Genomic DNA, 15749 nt, shown 5'->3' on the forward strand with positions numbered 1-15749 from the left:
TTTGCTGCAAGAATGGCCTTACTCTCCCCAAACCTCTGCCCTTGCTGCTAACAAATGAGAGCCTAAGGCTTTCAGGTGGTCTGGGTAAAAGGGATCATGCAAAGTGATGTTGTTGAAAGAATGGCCGCTGAAGTCAAAACACCAGGATTGGAACATAGTGCTGGCCCCCTTCCACTTGTTCATCAAATGTGTGGATTCTGTCTAATTTCCTCTATGCGATAATAATTGCCATAAAGTATTATGCGCTCATGTGATATTAATACAGCACTAGCATGGAATACCATCTATGCCAATTATAGACGCTAGAGAAGTCAAGTGAGATGAGAAAAACAAAGTGCAGTTTAGCTGAATAAAAGAAATGATCAGTAAATTGCTTACAGGGTGTGCCTAAGTGCCATGCAACCCAGTAACAATTAGGTGTTCTATTAAATACGTGCCAGGCTAAGTCTGTTGTAAATTTAATTCAATTGTGATCATTGGATTTATGCAGGGCCATTTGCTCACAATCAAAAACAAAACAAAACAAAACAAAAAGGACCCTTCCATCTCCATCTCCCCTGAAGGGAGAGGGGAAATGACATCCCTAATGTGCCCCCATGTTATCGTCTCCTGGGCCAGCTGTTCAATGTTCAGTCACACTTTCTGTTTTACTCTGTGCTACTTACACACGTCCTACCTCCTTCCATCCCATGGATTCCTAGGTTTGGACAGAGGGAAATAGGCTCCTCAGGGACACCTAACAGCATGGCTTCCCTAAGGGGAGCTGACAGGCTGGGTCAGAATGGCTGGCATTTCTTAGTGAGAAGGACAAGACAAACAAGACCCAAGCAGCAAGTACACGGGCGAGAAGGAGGTTGTTTGCAGGAAGAAGTGCCAGTGGAATGAGCCAGAAGCTGTGGTCAGTTGCAGGGATTCCTGAAGGATAAACACCAAAGTGGCAGGAGTCAGAAGCCAGGAGGAAGGTATCCCCAAAAGAAGGCCACCATGACAGGGCTGGGAAGCAGTGGGACTTTCCATCAGCTCAGCTTTCTGGAGCTCTCCCTTGTTGAGGGGGCTTCTTCTCCTGTCCTTACAACGCCTGAATCCTCACAGCAAACTCTCAACTAGATCCCAAACAGGTCTGAGAAAAATGAACCAGGCTGGACAAAATGGCAGGGTTCAAGGGAAAGCCATGACTCCACTTTTCACATTAAAATTATAAAAAACAAAACATGTTCCCCAGGTCACCAAGTCGATGTCAGATCTACCGTCATCCTAAAAATGGCAGCTCTGGACCCTGCTTCAGAAGTAAGGTTTCTCATCTGGGTCAAACACTAGAGGCTAGATATCAAAACATAAGGGAACGTGATAACAAGGGGAGTATAGTTATGTGTATTGACTTATAGGATCCTAAAACAATAGGCTTGGAAGGAATTTGATACTCCACACCCAATAGGGAGAATATGGGTCACAGAGGACAAATCCATGCACAAGAACTCACCATGTGAATTACCCTATCCCATCCCACCCCATGCCTCCCCCCCACCCCCAAATATACAAATACTGTAGTTACACTCTGCCAATGCAGGGAGGCATATCCTCGTGTCATGTCAACTCAAAACTTTCAGTGGGTTCCCGTTGCTCTTGGAATGGAATCCAAACCCCCGAAACAGGGTCTTCAAGGCCTGGTATGATAGGGGCCCTACTTGCCTGACAAACCTCATCATTTTGTGTTGCTTCCCACCTTAGTCACTCTGACTCAGCCACTCTGGGCTGCTTTCCATTCCTTTTCCCTGCCTCAGAGCCTCTGTACCTGCTGTTTCTTCCACCTAGACTCTGACACCACCTCTCTTCACCAATGGCTCTTTCTCATCCTCAGATCCCAGTTTCACACATACCTCCCAAGAAGTCCTTCCACTCACAAAGTCATCCAGCAGATACTGAGAACCTGCAGTGGGCCAGGTGCAGCAGTGAACTGCAAAGCCCCTGCCCTCCTGGAGCTCACATTCAAGTGGTGGCGGGGACACAGACAATAAACAAAGCAGGAAATAGTGTACATAGTCTATCAGGTGTGGTAAGTACTAGGGAGAAAATAAAGCATACTTAGGAGTTAAGGGGAAAGAAAGGGGGTAGGAGGGAAGTATGATTTTATTTAAAGATCTTTTCCAATATTCTCTCTCTTAGCTTCTATTCCCTTCATAATGCCCATCACAATGTGTAACTTTTTAATGTATGGATTTGTTTTTGTTTTTAATCTAAAATGTGAACACCCACTAGAATGTAAACTCCATGATGGCAGGAGGGAGAATTTGCTGCCTTATTTTCCGTGTATGCCAGCCCTTGTGCTTGGCCTGGTGGGTGCTTGATAGATTTATTGAAAAATGGGGGGAGAAAGGAAAACAGATAAAGAGTCAGAACTATGGGGAAGAGCCAAGGAATCAGAGAACCAGGAAAAAGATAAGGTGAGTGGGAAGGTGGTCTCAGTGGATATTACCCTCTGGTGGACTTTAACTGATTCGTGAGTGTGTGTGTGTTGATGGAAGGGTGGGAAATGTGAGTAGAGGTTGGCCTGGGTTCATCCAAAGGATTTGACATGGAATAAAAGGACAAACTTAAAGCTACCTCACTCCCCTAAGAAGAAGAAAAAGATGTGCAGAGTGATTGCTCAGCCAAGTGGGGTGAGAGGAAAGTTTGCACTTTGAAAATGGAACTGAGACACTGCCCTTGGAAGACAGTGACAAGAGGGGCAAATGTTGGCCCTATATCCTTGGTGCTGCTGTCTTTGGGAGGTACATGTTCTTTGAAGGTTTTTAATGGGTGAAATGAAGTGACTTTAGTGAGGGTGAATGAAATGGATGATGGCAATATAAACTAATAAATAATGCTACAAAGGCAATCAGGCAACACAATTAAAAACTTCAAATGCCCGGTGACCTCCAAATTTTATTTTGGGTGTTGTAAGGAAATAATTCAAAATATAGAAAAGTTTTATGCCCCAAAATATCCAAAGATGTTTTTTAATTACTAACAAATTGTACAGGCAAAATAATCTTAAATGTCCTGCAATAGAAGATAACCAGAGTACCTCCACTTGATGGAAGAGTGTGCAGTCATTAAAAATGAAGTTTATGAAGACTGGTTTAAATTGAAAATACTTCATATACTGTTAAGAAAAACCATAAGAATAAAATATTTATATGGTATGGATTCTAACATAATTTACATGATTAATTATATATATGTAGAATGGAAAACACAATATAATTAAAGCAAAGGTTAGGAGGAAAAGTTTCTAAAATATAAACAATTAAGGTTAAATTCACCTCCACAAATATTTATTGAGCTGTGTGACATGAAGTAGGCACAGTGCTGTGCACTGAGAATAAAGAGAGACCCTTACAGATAGGACTAAACATACTGTATGGTGAGCTATGTGGCGGAAGAAATCTATGGGTTTTTTTGAAGCAAACAGGAGGACCTCCAAACTCAGATTTGGTAGGGAAATGGGGAAGGACAATCAAGAATGGTGTTTTAGTGGGGAAAGTAGGATCTAAATTCTGAATCAGACAAAGAAAAGAGGAAAAGACAGGTAAACACAGACAAGGAAACAAAAAGATAAAGGATAGAACCGAGAAAGGTGGAGAGAGTTCTAAGCAAAGTCAACAGCTTGTGAAAAACACCAGAGACAGCAGGAGAAAGTGCAACTCATTTAAAGATTTGAAGGAAATTCCAATGAAGGAAATTTGGCACAAGTGTAATATGATAGGGACTCAGAGGAATAGGAAGCAAAAGACATAAGCAGAGCCAGACCTGTTGAGTGGTTTGGATACTGAGGGCAATGGGAAGCCTTTGAATTGTTTTAGGATCTGTGTTTTAGAAATCTCTCTCCCTGGCTCTGCGACTAGATTGGAGGATGACTAGGCTGAAGGGAAGGTGGTCAGGTTTAAAAGCTGTTTCAGTAATCCAGGAGAAAGAGAAGGATGGATTTGTGTTTGAGTAAAGGGATTATGGGTAATTTTTTTACCTTCATGTTTTTCTAGTGTTTCCAACTTTTACTTAATGAACATGTGTTATTTTCATAATGAGGAAATTTTTGTAAGATGTTTTAAGGAAGAGGAACTTTATAGGATTCTGCTGGGAAGTCCTTCTGAGCTTTTGGGACTATCTGCTAAGCCCAGGGCCTCTGTGTTTGTATAAGAATCCACACCCACGTGCCAAGCCATAATACCCTGGGAACCACCCACAGTCTCTACACTGAGAAAGTGGAGTTTACCATAGGCCAGCGACTCAAGGTATATTTGGCAGAAGTAACAGCATCTGAGAAAAGAGACAGAGGGCTTCCAGCTGATATATAAAACCCAAGTGTTCATTCATCAAGTTATTTATATATTCATTCACAACTATTGAGCACCTACTATGTGTCAGTCACTGTTCTAGACACTGGGGATACAGATATGAACAAAATGACAAAGTTCCAGTTACCTGTTCTAGGGGGCAAGACAGATCATCTACAAATACAAATCTAGCCATGTACGGTATCTCATGGGAACGCACCTTGTGCTGTGCTCACTGCTACTTATTGACTAGAACTGTTTAGGAAACTTTGAAAAATAATTGCAGGTTGGCTGATTCATATTCATCTAAATGTGGCACCTGTCACACAGACCTATGTTGCTACAGTGTTTTTGACTGGGTTGAGGAACACTCTTTCCTAGAACTGTGTTTTCAAGTATCCATCTCATATGCATGCACGTACATTTACAAACAGAAAAAATTTCTCCAAGCCTCTCCAGCCACTGGGTACAAATGAAGTTACAATAACAATAACAGTTCAGATTTTATTCACGTGTCCTCCTATCATCCAAGGAGGGATCTCGGCAATCTGTTCTCCCATGCTTATATTTGGGAGCATCCAAGGGCATCTCATGCGTGTTCATAAGCACACTTCTTATGTTCTTGCATCCCAGCCTCATCAGTGATGTTTGGAATAGCATCTCACCCCTGCCCTTCATAAGAATTCTGCTTCCATGCCCAGGAAGCAATTTACAGAGATCCCCAAACTGCAACTGTGGAGGCAGGAAACTCTTTTCAATCAGAAAACAAAACAAAACAAAACAAACAAAAAAACCACATACTCCTTTTGTCTAACTCTAGGGAAAGACCCAAACCAAGCTCATATTAATTGTTCAGGATTCTGCAAGCACTAGCTCTGGAGGTGATTAGCAATGTTTGGGTGTTCCCTGAGTAGCATTTTCTCCCTTGGACCTTGAAATAACATTGCCTCTGGCCCTTTGTCTCAGAGTTCCTTGTAAAACAACAGCCCCTTTTGGTTTGCAGTCCACTCTACACTGACCCCAAACCTAGTCCACAGGCTGGACTGGGCCTTGTGCCTCCTCCACACACTCTTCTCAACTCAAAGCCCCAAACATAAACCTCCGTTTCAGGCCAGGCAACTTGGCTGTGGCCCTCTAGGGTCACCAGATGGACCCAAACATGGCTAAATCTCAACTGAATGCAGGTGATTTGGAGAAAAGTCAGTTCAAACAGATTAAGCATGATTTAGGGGAGTATTAGGGCAGAAAAGTCCATCCTATAGCACTGAGAAAGGAGGAATTAACAGAGACGAGAACAGTCTAGAGTCAGTATATGCCACTGAGGACACTGTGCATCAGGATGCAGATGTCCCAGCACAAGTCAGGAACCTACTGTCCTTCCTACCCCCCTTGCTGTTTGGCCCACTACTTCTCACACATGACCCTCTAGATGAGAGGCCCTGCTGTGGAGGATAGAAGGCCTCAGGGAAGGGAAGAAGGGAAGACAGATAGATATTGCCAGGAACTATTTCTGAATTTCAGTTCTGGGGCCGTAATCCAAATTGTGCTTGATTGCAACCTTTGCCCTGAAGAGGTTCAGGGTTTTTTTCAGATGGTAGTTTTTGGCCCCTACTCAGCACTAGAAGGTCAGTTCAGGAAACTGCTGTCACTTCCAAGGCCACTAATTGAAGTTAGTTATTTATACAGAGAGACCCCCATCCCCCTGCCCCCGAAACAAGCTGGAAATCCTGAAGGGAGCACCCAAAGACAGAAAGAAACATGCATCTCAAAGGCCAGCTCAAATGCCACTTCCTCCATGAAGCACACGTGGAGCTCCCACCTCCCAGATCCAAACTCCTTATAATCAGTTTCTTCTTCCTATAAAGTTCTCCAAGACTTCGGGCTCTCTTCACCCTCCAGCGTAGAGGTTTGAATGTGAGTTTCTTCGACTAGAGGTGAAATTCCCCAAGGCAGGTGCCAGACGTCACCCTAGTAGCCCCAGCAGCACCACCACACAAAGCCCCTCCTGTAACAGACACATAGTAAGTAATTACTGAGCCAAGTAGGTTTCCAGAGGCTCACTTATAAAGGCCGTTTTCCTTTGGCCTTGATGTGGTAGGCCCCACGTCATAGAGAATTCTTATCCAGTCTATTCTATTCCTTAGGAACACAAGCCACAGAGGCTGGGATTCCTTGGCTCAGCAAAAGAGCTCCCCAGTCTTTCTGTGACTCCGGCAAAAGTGGTTGAGGATTTTCTGGCACTGCCTTTTTTCAGAGTCCCCGTTGGCATGCATTATGGGTATTGTCAGGATGTTTTCCGGAAAGGGATAATGACCTACCCAGGGCTGATCCCCAGCCAGGCCACACCTCTATAACATCAAGACCTGCATCTGTTCTGATTGGTCAGGGCCTGTCCCTGGCCTGTCCCCCACGTCCCTAGAGTCCAGTTGTCCTGGATTCCCCCCACCTCCTGTGCATATCCTGCTCCCTCTTCCCTCCATCAGGCAAACCCATAATCATCCCTCAAAGTCTAGCTGAGGGTCACCTCCTGTGTGGAATCCTCTGGTCTCTCCTCCTGGCAGAGTGGGAGTGTGGCCTTGCCCCAGCACTCTACACATGGCACTCGCCATACAGTACTTATTCCATGCTGAAATTGCTGTGTGTTTCCACCTCCCGCACCAATTTGAGCTTACATTTCACTAATCTTAGCAGATCCAACAGTGCACATTGCCTGGCCGGAGATGTAGTGGCTCAGCAAATGTTTCTTGAATTAATGAACAGCATGACCCTTGCAAATATTTTCCAAGAGAGAAAGCAAGGAGATCCCCTAAGGCATTCAGAGTTCTTACTGTTTTGTTATGTGCAGGTTCATGTCTTGCTTTTTAAATTTAAAAATAATAATGCCGCAGGTTTATTGGGCACTTGCTAAGTGCATAATCATGTTAAAATCCTGAACAGCCATCTGAGGCGGAGGTTATTATTGCATAGGTTTACAGCTGAAAAAATGGAAATTGAGGGAAGTTAACAAGTATATCCATATTCATACAACTGGTAAGTGGGAGTCTGTTAGGTTTCAAAGCCTCCTCTCTTAGCCACCAGGCCTTCCACGCAGCCTTTCTACAGAACACGAATTACAATATGAATACTTTATCATTAAGCTATTTTAATGTCTTTATTATATAAAGACTAAAATTCGACGTTTGGTTATACTACCTTGCTACTCAACGTGTGGTATACTCACAGCAATACGAGTATTATATACCAACACGAGTGGTATATTGGGAACTTGTTAGAAGTGCAGGATCTCAGAAACCCTGGATCTACTGAATCAAAGTCTGCATTTCAACAAGGTTCTTCATCATGTATATGCACATTAAAGTTTGAGAAGCACTAGTTTAGATCAGGAGTCAACGAAGAATAGCCATGGGCAAAACCCAGCCCAGTCCCTGTTTTGTTTTGTTTTTTGTTTTTTGTTTGTATGGACCATGAGCTAAGAATGGTTTTTCCATTTTTTTTTTTTTTTTAATTTTTTTTTTCAACGTTTATTTATTTTTGGGACAGAGAGAGACAGAGCATGAACGGGGGAGGGGCAGAGAGAGAGGGAGACACAGAATCGGAAACAGGCTCCAGGCTCTGAGCCATCAGCCCAGAGCCTGACGCGGGGCTCGAACTCCCGGACTGTGAGATCGTGACCTGGCTGAAGTCGGACGCTTAACCGACTGCGCCACCCAGGCGCCCCTGGTTTTTCCATTTTTAAATAGTTGAAAATTTTTTCAGAAGTAAATTTATGACCCGTGAAAATTATGTAAAATTCATATTTCAATGTCCATAAAAAAGTTTAATTGAAACACGTTCATTTGTTTACTTACTGCCTGTTGTTGCTTTTGAACTACAGTGGCTGGCAGGCTTGAGTAGTTATGGAAGATGTATGGCCCACAAAGATATTTACTATCTGGTCCTTTAGAGAAAAAGTTTGATGATCTCTTTCCAATTCCGTCCCCCACCTGCAGCCACCAGCTCATAATGGGCATGGGGGGAAAGGCAGGTGACACTTGGGAGGACTAAGGAAGAAAGAGTGTCCCCAGGCAGAGGCAGAGCTCAGCTGAAGCAAGGGTACTCTGGTGACTGATGGAAGGGGATTTGCCATGGAGCAGAAGTCCAGAGGGAGGAGGAGTGAGCTGAGCACATAGTATGGTGAGATGGGGTGGCGGGGGGGAGGGAGGTGGTCAGGAAGAGGAAGCACAGAACAGTGAAAAGACCAGAGTATAGGAGAACACAGGCCACATGGGGAGGGAGCTCCTCAAAGGTGCAAGGGTGGCCACGGCCAAGAATGAGAGGTCAGGTGGTGTTCTCAGCCTCAAGATTCCCCACAGAGCCCAGTTACAGTTGTTTTGAGACTGTGGCAAGTTGAAGAGTCAGGTGGTGTCCTAGTTGTTGAAATTGGCAGACTTTTCCTGGAGTTTCCAGACTGTGAGGGTGAAAGGTATCCCTAACAAATCCTAAACTTGATGTGAATAGGGACGAAATTAACTAGCTCTTTGCACCTTTATCTTGAGACAGAATCAGTTTTTTGCTTAAAGAGCTTGTTACATATGCAGACTCTCAGCCTCACCCAGAAGGTGCCTGATCCAGTGGGAATCTGTATTTTACAAGCATCCCAAATGATTCAAATGCTTTGAGAAATACTGCTTCAGTGAATGAAAGAACTCTGGAAGGAACCAGCTTGAATAGATCATGCCTCTAAAAGGAATCATTTATATGGGTAAGAGGCTGCCTTCTGGTTTGCGATGGTGTGTAGGCCTTCAGGAAGAAGCAGTGGCATTAGAGAGGAATTGATGGGCTCTATCTGCTAACACCAATGAGCAAGTGGTGGGGGAATGTCAAAGTCATCTGGAAACTCAAGGAAAGGCTGGGGATTGAAGCTAAGGGTTCTAATCCAGAGGATACCACCGATGGTCGTTTGATAGCCAGAGAATAGAAATACCTGCCTCTCCATGAAAAGATGCTCAACGTCGCTCCTCATCAGGGAAATACAAATCAAAACCACACTCAGATATCACCTCACGCCAGTCAGAGTGGCTAAAATGAACAAATCAGGAGACTATAGATGCTGGAGAGGATGTGGAGAAAAGGGAGCCCTCTTGCACTGTTGGTGGGAATGCAAATTGGTGCAGCCACTCTGGAAAACAGTGTGGAGGTTCCTCAGAAAATTAAAAATAGACCTACCCTATGACCCAGCAATAGCCCTGCTAGGAATTTACCCAAGGGATACAGGAGTACTGATGCATAGGGGCACTTGTACCCCAATGTTTATAGCAGCACTCTCAACAATAGCCAAATTATGGAAAGAGCCTAAATGTCCATCAACTGATGAATGGATAAAGAAATTGTGGTTTATATACACAATGGAGTACTACGTGGCAATGAGAAAGAATGAAATATAGCCATTTGTAGCAACATGGATGGAACTGGAGAGTGTGATGCTAAGTGAAATAAGCCATACAGAGAAAGACAGATACCATATGGTTTCACTCTTATGTGGATCCTGAGAAACTTAACAGAAACCTATGGGGGAGGGGAAGAAAAAAAAAAAAAAGGAGGTTAGAGTGGGAGAGAGCCAAAGCGTAAGAGACTCTTAAAAACTGAGAACAACCTGAGGGTTGATGGGGGGTAGGAGGGAGGGGAGGGTGGGTGATGGGTATTGAGGAGGGCACCTTTTGGGATGAGCACTGGGTGTTGTATGGAAACCAATTTGACAATAAACTTCATATATTGAAAAAAAAAAAAAAAAGAAAGAAAGAAATACCTGCCTCTCCCTAATGACATGAGCATCTCAAGTGATACTGGATAGGCTCAGGGTAACCATAGGCAGGTGGCAGACTTAGTATGTATTTATGTTGTTTTCTGACCTTTGTTAGATTTCACCCCCACTCCTACCATTTCTATGGTCTCATATGACTGCACGGTATATATATTTTCTCAGGTGCTAGATGGGGACTCTGTGCCAATTAAATTAAGATATTGGCCCTCAAGGAAGCTCTGACACCAGGGTAGATATGCAGGGTAGATAAGCTGTGAACAGCTAATTTTTCACAAATTACAAAAATAAAAATATCAGGTAGCATGAATACAAGGCATTGTCTCATATATCAATACTTCAGTCCCCTAAAATAGATGGGTAGGGAGAAGGACAGGATGGGAAATTAGTGCTTATTTTAATCTGCTTTGAAGCCACTATGGAAGAGCAGTTGTCTTCTCTGTTTTTGTGTTTAAGGAAACCATGCTGGAAGCAACTGCATTTGAGGCACAGCATGAAACATCTGTCCTGTTTTGGCTTCTCATTGAGATGTTGGTTCAGCTTTTGCAGGCAGCACCTTGCTGCCTTGAGACAAAAAACATTCCCAGGCTCTTTAAGCTATTATGTAGGGTTTCCATGAGGAACTGAGTGCATTTAAACAGACTCTCCAGCCCACCCAGGAATATAGGTCTGACCCTTAAGGATAGTAAGTCAGGGAGTCAGATCCAAGAAAGGCTGACACTCCCTGTCCAGTTATTTTTAAACCCCAGAGGCTACTTCTGCATGTGATATCACTTATGTAACTTCTCTTTGCAAGGACCCCTATGTGCCCCAGCCCACCCTCCACACCCACCCCGCCCCGTAGCATCAGCACAATGACACATGTGCAGCTCCACCCAGCTGTGGATTTGCCAACAGTTTAAGAATGTGGACGTTGTGTAAATAAACACACAAAAATGAAATTGGCTTTTGTGCAACCAGCTTTCAGAAGTTACATTTTGTTCTTTTAGGTTTAAAATTTCAGTCCAATGGGATAAGAAAATAGCCCAAACTATATTACAAATCCAACTAAGAATTTCCATCACCAGAAATAGCATTATGTTACTTTTGGATAAAAGATTTTTAATTTATACTGCAGCTCCCATGTAAGGATATGACTATTAATCTAGAATAATCTTACTAGTTTCTATATGCTGGATTTATAAATGAGTTTATGATTAAGACCATATATTAAAACTTTTAAATAAATTCTAACAGTAATTAGTGACCATCCATTCTCTAAAAAGTGGACACTAACTAATGGGATTTTGCTTCAAGGAATCTGGCCTATTAAATATGACATTAAAAATTCATCTATTGGGGCGCCTGGGTGGCGCAGTCGGTTAAGCGTCCGACTTCAGCCAGGTCACGATCTCGCGGTCCGTGAGTTCGAGCCCCGCGTCAGGCTCTGGGCTGATGGCTCAGAGCCTGGAGCCTGTTTCCGATTCTGTGTCTCCCTCTCTCTCTGCCCCTCCCCCGTTCATGCTCTGTCTCTCGCAAAAATAAGTAAACGTTGAAAAAAAAAATTAAAAAAAAAAAAAAAAAAAACCCCTTTAAAAAAAAAAAATTCATCTATTTAAAAAGCTTCAAATGTCAATGAAGGAACAAAGCTGTCAAATGCTAGGAACATTTCATTAAGAAAACAACCTCAAACACTAATGGGATTTGATGAAGTTGGGGACTCAGACAAGCTTTACCTGCTAGTGAAGCAGCTATTGATATTGTTTACTGATGTTTTTATTGTTTCCCACTAAAAGAGCAGGAAAACAGAAATATGGTGTCCTGAATTGAAATTTCTCCTTTTCTGCAGTTCTACTAGCCCAGTCCTATTATAAATAAAACCTGTATAGAACTAAATTAACATCAGCTTATGGAAAATCATGACATCAATACTATAGTTAATTTGATTAGCACAACTAGACTAAGAGAAGAATACAATAGATAACATGTATAGTAATTTAGAAGGGTCGTTTTAGCAATTTCTTTTAATCTTCCTACTACTAAGTGTTTTAGTAGGGCTCCTTTTGGCTGCAAGTAAGAGAATGTCCCAATAACAGCAGTATAAAAAATAAGGTGTCCAGTTTCTGTTGCCACATAATAAACCATCCCCAAACTTAGTGACTTAAAAATAACATTTATTTTCCTCCTGAATCTGTAGTTTGGGAAGGACTTGGTGGAGGGAAGCTTGTCTCTTCTCGTTGACATCAGCTTGGGCAGCTTGAAGACTGAGGGCTGGAATCATCTGCAGACTGGTTCACTCACATGTTTGTTCATCCTTGATGGGGAGAGTGAAAGAGCTGGAGCCTGATAACAGTTGAGGCTCCTCAGGCATCGCTATCTCAATGTGGTCTCTTACATGGTTTCTCCAGCATGGCAGCTTTGGTGTAGACTGACTTCTGATATGTCAACTCATGGCTCCCAAGTCGCACATGAGAAGAGGAATAATAAGGCAGAAACTGTATCACCTTTTATGACCTAACCTGAGAATCATGCAGTATCCCTCCCACTGCATTCTATTTGCTGGAAGCAACTCACTAAGTCTGGCCTGTATTCAGGAGAAGGATCTTTTAATGGGAGAAGTGTCAAAGAATTTGTAGCCATGTCCTAAGACCACTACATAGGGATTTGCTTTTCATATACAATGCTAGAGGGAGGCAGTTCTGTATAATGTGGGGCTCCATGATATGATAAAAATGAAGGTTTCTTCTATAATTCTACTCTACCATTTTAGTACATTGGTGTATTATCTCAAAGTTGCTGGGTGACTGTTGTAGATTCAGGCATCACAACAATGGTCAAGACCAAAAGAAGTGGAAGGTGTAGTACCAGCAGCTTCTGGCCTCTTTGATCAGGAAATAAAAGATCCTTCCCAGAACCCTCCACTCCAGAATTCCACTTCTGCTGCATTGGCTGGAACTCTGTCAAAAGGCCACCCCTTGCTTCAGAGGAAGTTAAGAACAGTGAATATTTAGCTTCTCCATTCTATTGTAGCAGTAGGCAAGGGCAGAGAAATCTGGAAATGGGCATTGGGTCAACCAAGCCATGCTTCTGCCCTGATAAACCTCCATATCAGACCCATAAAATCACAAGTGGGAGGAGTTTCAAAGAGTTCCTTCTCCTCCCTCAGCCGATGTTAACAATGAAATGACCCAAATATGGTTAGCAAAGGGAGACTGCATCAGCTAATGAATGGAATCATTTACAGCTATATATTTGCAAATAGAATCAAAAGCTAGATAGTGAATTCAATGAATCCTTTATACAGTTTAAACAGGAAGCAGAACTAGGTCACCACAGAAACATTTGTCAATAAGATAGGGAGGACGTGGAGGAGAGGAGATCACTGACTTGTGATAAGATGTTAAAATTGCCTAGCAGATTACCTTAGGTTCAGAGGCCCAGGGCCCAGAAATAATTTGGGGACAGGGAATAATGAAACTATTAACTTATAGCCCTAACCCAAATTTTATATCTTACTTTATAGAACATTCCTTTTTTTTTTTTTTTTTTTTTTAGGCTTCTGTTGTTCGCTAGTGAGTAGAAACAGGAAAAATACTGAGTTGATGTATTTTCTTTAACCCATCTGCAACAAATATTCAAATTTAAGCTTTAAAGTTTTATAACATTTAGCTAAAGAAAAAAAATCAAAATTCCTTTCTTTCCTCCCTGTAAGCACAGAGCTCCCCAGGTCTGTTGTCTCATGGTATCGTCTCAAACAAGTTAAAGAAATCACACTGCAACAGGCATTTTCTGAACCCTTTACTCATACAAGCATTAGCAAATGACCCCAACAATACCTAAGACTGAAAAATGAGACAACTGGATTTATTGATGCTGATGGTGTAGAGAGCTCTTTCCCAGGCAGATTAACAGACATTCATGAAAACACATGTGCTTGAGGGGAGATATGAGTATGAAAAAAGTATGTGCCAGGGGCACCTGTGTAGGTCAACTGGTTGAGTGTCTGACTCTTGTTTTCGGCTCAGGTCATGATCTCATGGTTTCCTGGGTTCCAGCCCAGCATCTGGCCCATGCTGGCATTGCAGAGCCTGCTTAGGATTCTGTCTCGTGCTCTCTGCCCCTCCCCACTCACACTGTCTCTATCTCTCTCAAAAATAAATTTTAAAAATTAAAAAAAAAAAAAAAATAAGAAAAAAGTATGTGCCCACAGTGAGAATCCCAGTAAATCCCAGGCCACAGTTTGCAGTAAGTGTAAGGAAATAAATGAGTGGTTAAGTCTCAGAGAAAATGGAATGGGGAATAGGAAAACATTTCCTTTATAATGAAAGAACTCTAACATAAGCAAAGTAAATAATTTCTCCAAACTGATATGGCACATATTAAACAGGAAAAAAAAAGTCTAGGCATTCTCAAGCATTCCTGTTTATATTTGGGACAGAAAGTCATGCAGGTCTGCCACAGCAACTTCTGACTCAACGCGTCTCCGGAGGCAAGGGAAACCAAAATAAAAATGAACTATTGGGACCTCATCAAAATAGAAAGCTTCTGCACAGCGAAGGGACCATCAGCAAAACTAAACGGCAACTGACGGAATGGGAGAATGTATTTGCAAACAACATATCAGATGAAGGGTTATTATCCAAAATCTATAGAGAACTTACTAAACTCAACACCCAGAAAACAAATAATCCAGTGAAGAAATGGGCAAAAGACATGAATAGACACTTCTCCAAAGAAGACATCCAGATGGCTAACAGAAACATGAAAAAATGCTCAACATCACTCATCATTAGGGAAATACAAATCAAAGCCATAATGAGATACCACCTTACACCTGTCAGAATGGCTAAAATGAACAACTCAGGCAACAACAGATGTTGGTGAGGATGCAGGGAGAGAGAGGATCTCTTTTGCACTGCTGGTGGGAATGCAAACTGGTACAGCCTCTCTAGAAAACAGTATGGAGGTTCCTCAAAAAATTAAAAACAGAACTACCCTACAACCCAGCAATTGCACTACTAGCTATTTATCCAAGGGATACAGGTATGCTGTTTCAAAGGGACACATGCACCCCAATGTTTATAGCAGCACATACTTTATAGCCAAAGTATGGAAAGAGCCCAAATGTCCATCAATGGATGAATGGATAAAGAAGATGAGGTATATATACATAATGGATTATTGCTGGGCAATCAAAAATAATGAAATCTTGCCATTTGCAACTACGTGGATGGACTAGAGGGTATCATGCTAAGTAAAATTAGTCAGAGAAAGAAAATATCATATGACTTCACTCATATGAGGACTTTAAGATACCGAACACATGAACAGAAGGGAAGGGAAGCAAAAAGAATATAAAAACAGGGAGGGGGACAAAACATAAGAGACTCTTAAATATGGAGACCAAACAGAGGGTTATTGGAGGAGTTGTGGGAGGGGAGATGGGCTAAATGGGTAAGGGGCATTAAGGAATCTACTCCTGAAATCATTGTAATACTATATGTTAACTAACTTAAATTAAAATTATAAATTAAATTATAATTAAAAATAATTTTTTTTGTAAATTAAAAATTTTTGTAAATTAAAAAAATAAAAATTAAAGTAAAAATATATGAAAATACACACAAAAAAAGTCATGTAGGTCTTTGTTCTAAACAACT

General features: G+C 42.0%; 2 long non-coding RNA genes across 6 annotated transcripts in view; one reads left to right on the plus strand and one right to left on the minus strand.

The window, feature by feature from the left end:
* LOC123590520 overlaps positions 1-15749 on the plus strand; it is a 156530-nt gene that overhangs the window by 35918 nt on the left and 104863 nt on the right. The window lies entirely within an intron of this gene.
* Positions 12243-13010, minus strand: LOC123590523. The gene is made up of 2 exons (XR_006708820.1): positions 12485-13010; positions 12243-12403 (listed from the first exon to the last, which is right to left on the minus strand). It is a non-coding gene; the product is annotated as an uncharacterized LOC123590523 (long non-coding RNA).

This window comes from Leopardus geoffroyi, chromosome B4, assembly GCF_018350155.1.
Source record: "Leopardus geoffroyi isolate Oge1 chromosome B4, O.geoffroyi_Oge1_pat1.0, whole genome shotgun sequence".
NCBI lineage: Eukaryota > Metazoa > Chordata > Mammalia > Carnivora > Felidae > Leopardus > Leopardus geoffroyi.